Raw genomic sequence first — 13,127 nt, forward strand, 5'->3', positions numbered from 1 at the left:
GTGGCTTGTTATTTTGCAGATTATTAGTAAAACATTGTTTACCGCTAAATCATCTCTGCTATTCTGCATTTAGGTTAAGCCTCCTCTGCATTTCTTGACATGGTCACTCTCCTGCGCCAGTTCCCTGTAGCTCTCAATTCCTCAATCATTCAAGAATTTGTCTACCTCCTCTGCACATACCTTCAATGATCTAACCTCCACAACACTCCAGAGATTCACCACTCTCTGATAGAAGACATTCTGACACACCTTGGTTTTAAATGACTGCCCTCTTAGAACTAATGCCTCTCATTCAAGATTCTTCAACCTATCAAAGCATCTCTATCTATTCTGTCAAGCTCTCAGGATTTTCCAGCGTTACCCTCACTCTACTAAATTTCAAAGAATCCATGTTCAAATTCTTTAGTTGCTTGTGATAAGGCAACTCTCCCATTCCAGGAATTAGCCCAGTGCTCTGGACTGCCTCCAGTGGTGGTGAGTGTGAGGCCTCTGCAGTCAGAGCTGACCATGGACATTGCATCCTGGCTGTCCAGATACTCTAGCCTGGCCAGTACGATATGGAGAGCAAGCTGCTGTCCATGTAGCAAGCTCCCCCCTCCACACATCTGACGAACCCAAAGTAACGGCAGAGACCGATACGGTTTGGTACCAGCAGTGTCACAGGAGTTGCCGGTCAGTGATGAACTCAATGTAGGACTGTCTTAGGGAGCTCTGGATTTTTCCCTCAGAGTTTACTCACGATGCCTTCCCCATGGGTAGGTGTAGCCGCAAGTCAGTGGAGATTTGAGATTAGATTTTTCCTCCTCCTTGATGCGCTGTCAACCACGGCTAATGAGCCCCATCTGCCCAAAGTGACTGGTTTTAAGGTGCCAGAGACCCACCTTTGCCCCTGCCCCTGTCAGTAGAAACAGTTCCTCCAGGCTTCGTAGCTAAGCCACACATGAAGGCCAGGAGCTGGACTTGGTTGTCAAAGGCTATTTGAGGTGCACGCCACCGGGTGCATTTAATAGGTAGTGGGATCTTGTCCCTATTACCACCCCCAGCTATAACAACCTTAAAGAACCCCAATGATGGTATATCCTTTTTAAATAAAGGGAACAGGGGTTGCTTGTAAAAACCTAACAATCTTTCTCTATTTCTAAACTCCATCCACCTTATAATAAAGGCCTAACTACACGTCTGCCTGCCACCATCTTATGATTTTTGTCTATGAGTTTCCTCATTTGCTGTCTGTCTGTCCCCATTAGACAGCATTGGTCTCATTTCCCTGCTTTTTCTCCACAACTTTGCGAATTATTTTTCCTCAAGTGCCCAGCTCATCAGTCTGAATTCGGTGATGCTTAACAGTTTTTCTGGGCTTGGCTTTATATATAAATCAATCACAAAAGATGTCACTTGAAAGCACATAGTTTAGGGATATGGTATATTGAGGGAGACTTCTGGATTTTCATATTTAGCTGGGCATGTGTAGGCTCCAGAGGCTGCTCTCGGTTTCAGTGGTAACAGGCTGAACCTGTATAGCTTCACTATCATTACAATGACAGCGGTTTGTTGATTCATCACTGTCTGTCTTAAACTGTTGCATAAATTCAGGATTGACCTCGTTATTTCTTGCTCCCGCCTGATGGTACTTTATTGGCAAATAGTCTGCTGGACCCTTCCTCACCTTGTCTGTTTCCATTGAACTGAATGGCAGCTGTGGCCTGAAAGATAATTAGAGGTGCTGAATTTTAATGCTAATCATTATCTACAACTTGAGCACAGAGCTTTAAATTTAAAATTCATTAGCACCAGCTAGAATTGGAAAGTTGCCCATCTTTTTGATGTCTTCTCCTGAAATAGCACTGGTAACTGGAGTATTCTTGTAAAAGGGAAATACACGTGACATTCTCCGCACACAAGCTCTTGTAGATCCTAAATGGCAAACAAGTTTATATTTTCCTTTTGAAAAAATAATGTGGGGAAACCCAGATCCCTGTAGGATTGAGATTTTGAAAGTGAAAGCCAGCTTCACAGGAGTTTTTGAGCAATTGTTTGGCCACTTGTCCTTGGGAATGCAGAAATTCTTTCCAACCCTCCAGGGGTTAAATCAAAGTACTTTCCCTTTCCCTTTTCCTAAAAATAAGACAGAAAAAGTTTAATAATATCATGTGTTAAAAAAATCTTCAGTGTCCTTATGAACCCCTCACCTTCCTTCCGCCTCTACCTTTCTCTATCCCTCTCACTCTCTCTCTCCCTGTCACTCTCTCTCTCACTCTCTCTCTCCCTCACACTCTCTCTCTCTCTCTCTCTCTCTCTCTCTCTCTCTCTCTCTCTCTCTCTCTCTCTCTCGCTTCCTCCCTCTCTTCACCCTGAGCGCCAAATAAATGAATAGGCTGAGATTTAGAGCATCGAGTTCAGTAAGCGGCTGGAATAGCCTTCTGTGTCATGTTGTCATGAGCACTGTTGTTTCCCCACGCTCTAGTGCGCAGTGTCGTGATCTCTGCCTCTCAGGTTCCAAGGCAACAGCCATTCATGCTGTCACATGAAGCGGTGGTTTAATGAAGGGCCGAGCGTCCACGTTTGTGAGCAAAGCTGTTCTTGCCCGAAAGGTTAAAAAAAAACACCATTAGTTTCTGCTGCAGCAAACCGGAGAGCAATCAAGACACTGAGTAAGTGGATGAGATTTTATAATCTACTGCAAATGCTTTAAGCACTGGTTATATTTTTCCTTCAGTACAGTGATGTGTTCTCCAGTGACATTTTGTGGCAACGACAAGCCTGTGAATGGAGAATATTGTTGATTCTCTTGCAGCTGTTGTATCTCGTGTTGTTGCTTTTATCTCTAATAAATTCATGCAGAATTGCAAATTGCAGCTGTAATTGTAGCTGTTAAAATTAGATTTCCCATTTTTTTTTTGTATTTTTGGTGGACTTGACATTCTTCCAAGTAAAGGAGAGAAAGACTTGCTGGAAATTCAATTGCCTAGCAGTGCATTTTAGAAGCTGTTCAATTGAAAATTGATGTTTATTTCCTGAGTTAAAATTGCTAATGGCTATTTTCACATTTTGGATCAATTTAAAAATTCAACCGGGAGCTTCTGGAATTGGCACACCTGCATTAAGTGCACATTGTTTGATGTTACTCCCAGTGCAGTACTCCTAGTAGACCTTACAAGAGAACTTGTTCTTCATTGCTTTAGTACTGACCATTGTTGGGCCTACACAGTTCAGCATGGTTTTCTCAGTGCAGTGCTGGTGAGGGATCCTGAAATTATTTTCAGAATTGGGTCTCTATCCTGAAGTGCAGAATGAGCATTGCCAGTAAGGGAGTCCTGGAGTTATGACTTGGACAATGAAGGAAAAAGGATAAAATATGATTTGTAGAAGAGGCTACACATGGTGACAATATGGTGAAATAGTGTTTCTAAACGGAAGTCCACAAAGAGGGTCCCATAGTTCAGCAGAGCCAAGTAAACCTCATTGAGCAGCGATCAAAACCAGCCCATACCTTGGGTCCCAACACCCCAACCTTTTCAATCTGGCCCGTGTTTAAATCTCCATCTGAACAATGGGTTCTGCTGCTTGGATAAGCCTCTTCACACCTCGATTCGGCCTATAAATCTCTGTCCAAACATTGTGTTCAGTCGCTTCAGTACGCTCTGGGGGCTGAACCCCACAGATTTGATTCTACCTGTTTCAGACCTTTCACACTCTTGGCAATGGGCCTGCTGCCTCGCCTTGTCCCACTTCTGCCACGTCAAATCATCTCCACATCTGAAGGGAAGTTACAGACTACTACTTGCAATAATCGTTTGCCAGAAAAAGTGCGGTTAACAAAGTTTTTAGTTGCTATCCTTGTTTCATTAGCCACCAGCCAGAAGTCGCTGAGATTCACCAGCGTCATCTTAAACCGGTTAAGGTGTAATGATGCATTGGCATATTGCTGGATGGTTTCTTATGGATGGTACTGCATTTACTTTATGCATTGACAGAGTCCAAAAATATGCATGGAATTTAACACGGGGCTGAAAAGTTTATTGATTACATACATTAGAATGTACTTAACCAATAAATTATTTACCAACTCACACATTTTTCTCCAAAGTCCTTCACAGCTTTAACAAAACACAAAACAAAAATGATGGCGGAACTCAGCAAGTCAGACAGCATCTGCGGAGGGGGGTAAACAGTTGACATTTTGGGTTGGTACCTTTCAACAGGACTGGAAAGGAAAGGGGAAGAAGCCAGAATAAATAAAACTGTGGGTGAAGGAGTACAAGCTGGCAGGTTATAAGCAAAGCCAGATGAGGGAGAAGGAGGGAGGGTGGGTGAGGGAGGGGTATGAACTGATAGGTGGAAGAGGGAAGAAGCTGAAGAAGAAGGAATTTAATGGCTAAGTTAATGGCTAAAAAAGAAAGGGAAGGAGGAGGGGTACCAGGGGGAGGTGATGGGCAGGTGAGGAACAAAGAAGGGGTGAGAGGGGAAACCAGAAAGAAAAAAAAAGCATGGAATGTGATCTGTTCAAAGTTTTAGAGGAAACAAGTTTAATTCTGATCATAAGACATAGGAAGGAGCAGAATTAGGCCATCTGGCCCACTGAGTCTGCTCCGTTATTCAATCATGGCTGATCCTTTTTTTTTATCTCCTCCTCCCGGCCTTTTCCCCCATAACCTTTGGTGCCATGTCCAATCAAGAACTAATCAATCTCTGCCTTAAATACACCCAATGACCTGGCCTCCACAGCTGCAATTGGCAACGTATTCCACAAATTCACCACCCTCTGGCTAAAGAAATTTCTCCGCATCTCTGTTTTGAAAGGGCGGCCCTCTATCCTGAGGCTGTGCCCTCTTGTCCTAGACCCTCCCACCATGGGAAACATCCTTTCCACATCTACTCTGTCTAGGCCTTTCAACATTCAAAAGGTTTCAATGAGATTCCCCCCCCCCAACCCCCCCATTCTTCTGAATTCCAATGAGTACAGACCCAGAGCCATCAGATGTTCCTCATATGATAACCCTTTCATTCCTGGAATCATCCTTGTGAATCTCCTCTGAATCTTCTCCAATGCCAGCACATCCTTTCTAAGATGAGGGCCTAAAACTGTTCACAATACTCATGGTGAGACCTCACCAGTGCCTTATAAAGCCTCAGCATCACATCCTTGCTCTTGTATTCTAGACCTCTTGAAATGAATGCTAACATGGCTTTTGCCTTCCTCACTACCAACTCAACCAGCAAGTTAACCTTTAGAGTGCTCTGCACAAGGACTCCCAAGTCCCTCTGCATCTCAGATTCCTGGATTTTCTCCCTGTTTAGAAAATAGTCTGCACATTTATTTATATTACCAAAGTGCATGACCATGCATTTTCCAACATTGTATTTCATTTGCCACTTTCTTGCCCATTCTCCTAACCTGTCAAAGTCCTTCTGCATCCTACCTGTTTCCTCAACACTACCTGCCTCTCCACCAATCTTCATATCATCTACAAACTTGGGAACAAAGCCGTCTATTCCATAATTTAAATCATGTATATACAGCATAAAAAGAAGTGGTCCCAATACAGACCCCTGCGGAACACCACTAGTCACTGGCAGCCAACCAGAAATGGATCCTTTTATTCCCACTCGCTGTTTGTTTACCAATCAGCCAATGCTCTAACCATGTTAGTAACTATCCTGTAATACCATAGGCTTTTAACTTGGTAAGCAGCCTCATGTGTGGCATCTTGTCAAAGGCCTTCTGAAAGACCAAATACACAGCATCCACTGCATCCCCTTTATCTATCCTACTTGTAATCTCCCCAAAGAATTCCAACAGGTTCATCAGGCAGGATTTTCCCTGAAGGAAACCATGCAGATTTTGTACTGTCTTGTCCTGTCTCGTCAAGTACTCATCACCTCATCCTGAACAATTGACTGTAACATCCTCTGAGGTCAAGCTAACTGGTCTACAATTTCCTTCCTGCTGCCTTCCTCCTTTCTTAAAGAGTGGAGTAACATTTGCAATTTTCCAGGTCTCTGGCACCATGCCAGAGTCCAATGATTTTTGAAGTATCATTTCTAATGCCACCACAATCTCTAACACTACCTCTTTCAGAACCCTAGGGCGCAGTTCCTCTGGTCTGGGTGACTTAGGTGCCTTTAGGTCTTTCAGCTTTTTGAGCACCTTCTCTCTTGTAACAGTAACTGCACCCACTTCTCTTCCTTCACACATTATAACATCAGACCTATGCTAGTGTCTTCCACAGTGAAGACTGATGCAAAATACTCATTTCGTTCATCAGCCATCTCCTTGTACCCCCGTTATTATTCCTCCTACTTCATTTTCTAGCGGTCCTATATCCACTCTCATTTCTCTTTTATTTTTAACATACTTGAAAAATCTTTTACTCTCCACTTTGATATTATTTGCTAGCTTGCTTTCATATTTCATCTTTTCCCTTCTAATGACCTTTTTAGTTGCTCTCTGCAGTTTTTTAAAACTTCCCAATCCTCTGTCTTCCATCTAATTTTGTTGTATGCCCTTTCTTTTGCTTTTACAATAGTTTTAACTTCCCTCTTCAGCCACCGTTGTACTATTTTACCATTTGAGTACTTCTTCATTTTTGGAATACACATGTCCTGCACCTACCTCATTTTTCCCAGAAACTCACGCCATTTCTTCTCTGCTGACATCCCTGCCAGCAGCTCCTTCCAGTTTACTTTGGCCATCTTCTCTCTCACACCACTGTAATTTCCCTTACTCCACTGAAATACTGCTACAGCAGACTTTACTTTCTCCCTATCAAATTTCAAGTTAAACACAATTATATTGTGATCACTGGTTCCTATGGGTTCTTTTACCTTAAGCTTCCTAATTGCCTCTGGTTCATTGCATAACACCCAATCCAGTACAGCTGATCCCCTAGTAGGTTCAACGACAAACTGCTCTAAAAAGCCATCTCATAGGTGTTCAACAAACTCACACTCTTGAGATCCATTACCAACCTGATTTTCCCAATCGACCTGCATGTTAAAATCTCCCATGACTACCATAACATTGTCCTTTTAACTCACCTTTTCTATTTCCTGTTGTAATCTGTGGGCCACCTCCCAGCCACTGTTGGGAGGCCTGTATATAACTGCCATATTGGTACCAATATTAATCATAGTGTGATTAAATAAAAAGATCATATAGGCAGACAAGTAAGGTTGAAATTCACACTCGAGGACAAATTTTGCATATTGTAGTACTGGTGTCATTTGCAGGATTTTTAAGTTTAAAAGGAGATTTGAGATCAATCAAAGTTCCTTTCAAAAGTTCAGGAGATGGACACTAGGAAACTCTAAGATATGCACTAAATTGCTTGGTGCCAGGATAAGCCAATTTTCAACTGAATGTTCAAAAAGAAACCATGTAAGAAGTTTCAAAGCCATGACAAGAGCACGACTGTGGCAATATTGTGCTGCATAGACTCTGATCATTGTCAGTTACTGAGGTATAGTTACAGAAAGTGATATAGAATATAACACATTTAGAAAAGGCAGAGCAAAGAGGAGCCACATCATATATTAGAGATAATATAAAAGTAATAGAAAAAAATGGCACCTCTCAGTGAGAGAGACACGGAGATCATTGCCAAAAGATAACTAAGAATCAATTGTACTAATAGGTTAGTTCACTAACAGGAAAAATGAACTGAGGAATAAAAAAGTGAAAAAGAGGGAAATGCTAAAAGGTAAGAGGTAGAAAATGTCTTCTGTTTTATGTGCTAAATATCCGAAGTAATAAAATATGCATTTGCACCAAGTTTATAACTCCCAAGTGCATGATTGACATTATGAAATATATTGTCACACAGTTTTATTAGTGTTGCTAAAGAAGTGAAAGTTTGTCCATGGCCTCCTCTTGTGCCAAGATAAGACTACCCTCAGGGTGGAGGAGCAAGACATATTCCGTCTGGGTAGCCTTTAACCTGATGGCATGAATGTCAATTTCTCCTTCTGGTTAACAATTTCTAACCCCCCCCCCACCCCCCCACTTCCATTCCCTCTTCTCACCTGTCTATTATTTCCCCTGTGTCCCCTCTTCCCCCCCTTTCTTCAGTGGTCCACTCTCTTCTCTCATCAGATTCCTTCTCCAGCTCTTGACCTTTCCCACCCACCTGACTTCACTTTTCACCTTCCAGCCAGCCTCCTTTCCCTCCTTACCCCTGGCACCTTCCCCCTTCCTTCTCAGTCCTGAAGAAGGGTCTCAGCCTGAAACGTCAACTGTTTACTCATTTCCATAACAGGTCAGGCAGCTTCTGAGTTCTACCAGCACCTTGTGTGTGTTGCAAAGGAAGTTTTTTTTTCAAATAGCTGATTTAACTTAAAAATTAAAAAAAAACCTGCTCTACCTAGTTAGTGTGCATGCCTGAATGACTGTTCCAGCTGCTTGCAACGTACGATGGTACTGGTTTTACCAATGCTCATTCTTAGCCTTGTGCTGATCTCCAAACCTCCAGAAAGATGGTCACTTTTTCTGCCCTGGTGCTCTGCCACATTCATATGGCAATACTTGCTTCACTAGCTAACCTTGTGCTAAATATGAGCATGCACATCCTTAAAGTCTACTGTGCAACCTCAAAAGTCATTGAAGATGCCAGCTCATATTGATCCTTTAAGGTTTCAAAATATCCTTTGAACCTTGCCAACGGTTCATTGTGCTCAAAAAGTCTCCAGAGACTCTTAAGGATCCAGCCCTACCATGTGTCACCTTTCCCTTCTCATGGAAAAAGCGATTGAAGAGGTTAGTTTTATTTGTACCACGTACATCGTAATGCATTACTTTGCATTACCAGCAGACACAGTCCGAGTATTGTGCTGCTGGTGTCACTGTGCTTTCAGCATGCCCACGAATCACTACCACTAACTGTATATCCTAGGAATCTGGGAGAAAACTGGAGCACCCGGAGGAAACCCGCATGGTCATGGGGACAATGTACAAACTGCTTCCAGGCACTGTTGGGAATTGAACCCTAATCTTACTGTAAAGCATTGCACTAGCTGCTGTACCATGCCCAGGAAAGGCAGAGATCCCTTGTTCCATGCACCCTTGTTAGACCTAATCCCAGGGAATGAAGCTGGGCAAGAAAATGAAGTTTCAGTGGGTGAACACTTTGGGACATGACCATAACTCAATACATTTGAAAGTAGTTATGGAGAGAAAGCAAGTTGATTGGCAATTAAATATCAGAATTGGGGTAAGGCTATTTTCAACAGGACACAACAAACACAGACTGAACGTAACTACTTGAAGATAAATCTACATTTGGGAAGTGGGAGTCTTTCTGAAATGCAATTTTGAGAGTTCAGGGCCAACATAATCTCATAAGGTTGAAGGGTAGTGATGCAAGTCCAGGGAACCTTGGATGAAGAATATTGAAGGAAAAGGAAAAAGAATCTGGTAGGTAAGGAGTACAGAAAATGGAGGAGGCCCTTCTGAAGTGTAGAGAATGTACGGGAGGTGGTTAGGATGGGAGGGCAAAAAGAAGCCACGGAATTTCAATGGTAGATAGAATTGGTTAAAAAATCCCAAAGAATATTAAAAAAATATTAAAAGCAAGGGCTTATTAAGGAGCAAGAGGCAGTCCATACATGGAACTAGAATATAGATGATGTGTTTCATCTCCAGTCACTAAGGAAAAGGGAAACTCAACTGCTGAAATTCTAGAGCACTTTGAGATTAAAGAGGATGAAATATTAAGTGTTTTATCCAAGGCTAATGTCTAACTGGGTGCAACAATGTATTAAACGTCAAGTACTCTGTACTTGCGGGAATAATAAGCCTCAGGTACAATACAACATTTTCGACCTTTGACTTGTCAAAGCTGATATTCAGAGATTTAAAAACTTAAGATGATTGAAAATTATTTTAAAATGTTTTCAAGGCAGATTATTTTTGAATAAAAAAACTTTAACAGATAAATAAAATAATTAAGTAAAACCAAGTAACAACTTTTATTACCTGATTCTCAGGGCGAGCATCCCCTTTCATGTGTGTGGGGGACCTGGTCCTGTGACAGGTCTCACTGCATGAAGCGATGTAGAAGTGGCACCTGTCACTCATCATAATCTCAGGTGTAAAGATGTCTCCTTGACTTACCTGGAAAAAGCTGAACATTAGCACTTCCTCTCAGCCACAACCTCAATTCATCTGTTTTGCCTTTTCTGTGTAATTATTTTCTTTTATAATTTATTTTTTATTGAAGTTCATCATCAAACAAACATTTCCAGAAGATGTATTTCAGATATTGTACATATATATCATATAGTCATATATGCCACAAATCTCCACATAGTATTTATCTGAGGTATACACTTATAGAAAAGAGAGGGACGAAAGAACAAGCAAAAGGAGAAAACTATGTATAGGTAGGGGGTGAGCTTTTTTTACAACAGATTCATTGATTTGTGAGAATAAAATCAGGCCTATGAGGTGTTATGTAGTTAAACCACTTTTCCCAGTATGAATCAAATTTTTCCAGCTTATGGTTAACAGATGCTGTTATCTTCTCCATTTTGTAAATGTCCATTGTAATTTCCATCCATGCGTTTAAAGTTGGGATCTCCTGTGATAACCATTTCCTGGTAAGAGTCTTTTTACCAGCCACCAGCAGTATATTCATTAAATATTTATCTCTTTTCAACCATTCGAGGTATATACCCAAAATATATGGTCTTACTTTCTAAGGGTATTTCACATTTAAGAATGTCTTGCAGAGCATTGTGTATCCCTCCCTAATAGTCTTTGATAATGGGGCAATCCCAGAAAATATGGTAATAGTATGCATTTCGACTTACACAATTTCTCCAGCAAACAGGGAGGTCACTATCATAATAGGATTTCTGAGAGGGTGTAATAAAATATAAAGTTTTTCCATCCAAACTTCCTCTATTTCTGTGAACCTAGTACACTCCCATTGATATCTCCATAGTATTGTCCATTCTACCTCAGATATAATTATCCCTCCTTCCTTCTCCCATTTTGTTTTAATGTATGAAGTCGAATGTGTTTTAAGATTTGACAAACCCTTATACACGCTTGAAATGATTCTACTACCGTTATCTGAATTATGTGCTTTTCTAAATAGCTCTATCAACCAGGTACTTGCCTTGGTTACATTTTTAACCCTCCTATTAGCATACTGTCGCATCTGTAAATACCAATAAAAGTCTTGTTTTTCTAATAAGTGTTTCTCTTTAAGCATTTCAAAACTGAACAGTGTTCCTTCTTTCATTATATTGCAAAGAACTGTTACTCCTTTAGTTGTCCAGTCCTTAAATCTAGCATCCAGTTTATTTGGTGTAAAATCCAAGTCAAATGCACACCACTTAAGAATTGCAATATCTCCCTCTAGATTATATTCTTTTATAATAGCTTTCCAAATTTTAAGAGTCATTTCACCCATGGGTTATCAATAGTATTTATGTAACTTTGTAGGTTGTTATCAACCAAAATTGCCTACAGACTCAGCCATAGACAACCCCTCCACTCCTTCGGGAACATTATATATCCTGATATTCTTTCGTCATGACCTACCTTGTTGGTCGAGTAATTTATTTTCTTGTTGACTTAACACTTTTATCATCTTACTTAGCGTCCGTTCCACATTTTGAACACGATCTTCCACCTTTTCAGTTCGTGTCTCTGCCACCGCGGTTTTTTGATTAACGTTGATGAGCTTTGACTTGATATCATTTAGTTGCCGTTTTATGTCTTTTTGGAATTCCCGTATCTCTTCCAGAATTTTTATTAAATTCGCCACTTCGCCTGAACGAGACCCAGTGTCTGCCTTGCCACCACGTACACGTGTAAGACAGCCGCTTGCTGCACCCCTCTCATCCACAGGCTCCACAGTGACACCTTTTTTTAATCTCCTTTCCTTTTCCACATTCTTGCCCCTCTTACCAGGTCATATATTTTTGAGCAATCTAGTATTTGGCGAATTAACGGGGCGAAATAAGCATTTTTCCAGAGGAGCTATTAATTTAGGCTGCCATTCTGAACAATGATGTCACAGGAAAACCTTTTCTGTGTAATTATAAAGAAATTCTGCCTTCAGGCCAGAAAATTTCTGGTATTTAAGGATCAGTGGTATTCAAAGGAAATATTTATTTCATCTGTTGACTCTGTTTTAATTTGTTCATGCTGGTAATGTCTATTTATTTATTATTTTACGGCTTTCTGTGAGGTTTGGCCCATGCCAAATTGTTTGGTTGTATATATAAGAGGTTATACCAGATTTTTCATGTTAACAGAGATTGTACAACACAAGGTAGAGCAAAGTGGGATGAATTCCTGGGATGTCTCGACTGTCTTACGCAGAGGGGTTAGAGAGACTGGGCTTGTACACACTGGAATTAAGGAGATTGAGAGGGGATCTGATTGAAACATATAAGATTATTAAGGGATTGGACAAGATAGAGGCAGGAAATATGTTCCAGATGCTGGGAGAGTCCAGTACCAGAGGGCATGGTTTGAGAATAAGGGGTAGGTCATTTAGGACAGAGTTAAGGAAAAACTTCTTCTCCCAGAGAGTTGTGGGGGTCTGGAATGCACTGCCTCGGAAGGTAGTGGAGGCCAATTCTCTGGATGCTTTCAAGAAGGAGCTAGATAGGTATCTTATGGATAGGGGAATCAAGGGATATGGGGACAAGGCAGGAACCGGGTATTGATAGTAGATGATCAGCCATGATCTCAAAATGGCGGTGCAGGCTTGAAGGGCCGAATGGTCTACTTCTGCACCTATTGTCTATTGAATCACTGACAAAAAACTGAGAATTTCATTGAATTTCCAGCAATGTCATAAGTTATCCGGTTTAAGTTCTTCACAATCCTGTTCCCACTGTTGTCCTAACTCTCCAGTCTCCTTTCCTTTCACTAACGTGATTTATAACTTCACATGATTTATCTGCCTTCACATGGCTAGTTAAAGGGATTGTCATTGAAATCTGTACTGGATTTATTAGCCACCATATTATGTTTTTCTGGACTGTTTTAACGCAAGCACTGCGGGAACTGATTTGCTATGCATGATATTCAAAAATACTGTCTCAGATGGCAATGCCGTGTGCCTAACTCCCTCATGCTGTGCTGTCATGGGCATCAGTATTTCAGTTTT

The 13,127-nt window shown here is 41.1% G+C and overlaps 1 protein-coding gene across 4 annotated transcripts in view; it reads left to right on the top strand.

Moving 5' to 3' along the window:
• arhgef4 (Rho guanine nucleotide exchange factor (GEF) 4) overlaps positions 1-13,127 on the top strand; it is a 476,594-nt gene that overhangs the window by 408,993 nt on the left and 54,474 nt on the right. The window contains exon 1 of one of the 4 annotated variants that reach the window (XM_073040797.1): positions 2,548-2,651. The exons of the other annotated variants lie outside the window; for them this stretch is intronic. The gene's annotated coding sequence lies outside the window, so the exon portion shown is untranslated. Of the gene's footprint in view, positions 1-2,547; positions 2,652-13,127 lie in introns of those variants that run through there. 4 annotated transcript variants of the gene reach the window in all.

Source organism: Hemitrygon akajei, chromosome 3 (genome assembly GCF_048418815.1).
Source record: "Hemitrygon akajei chromosome 3, sHemAka1.3, whole genome shotgun sequence".
NCBI classification, from domain to species: domain Eukaryota; kingdom Metazoa; phylum Chordata; class Chondrichthyes; order Myliobatiformes; family Dasyatidae; genus Hemitrygon; species Hemitrygon akajei.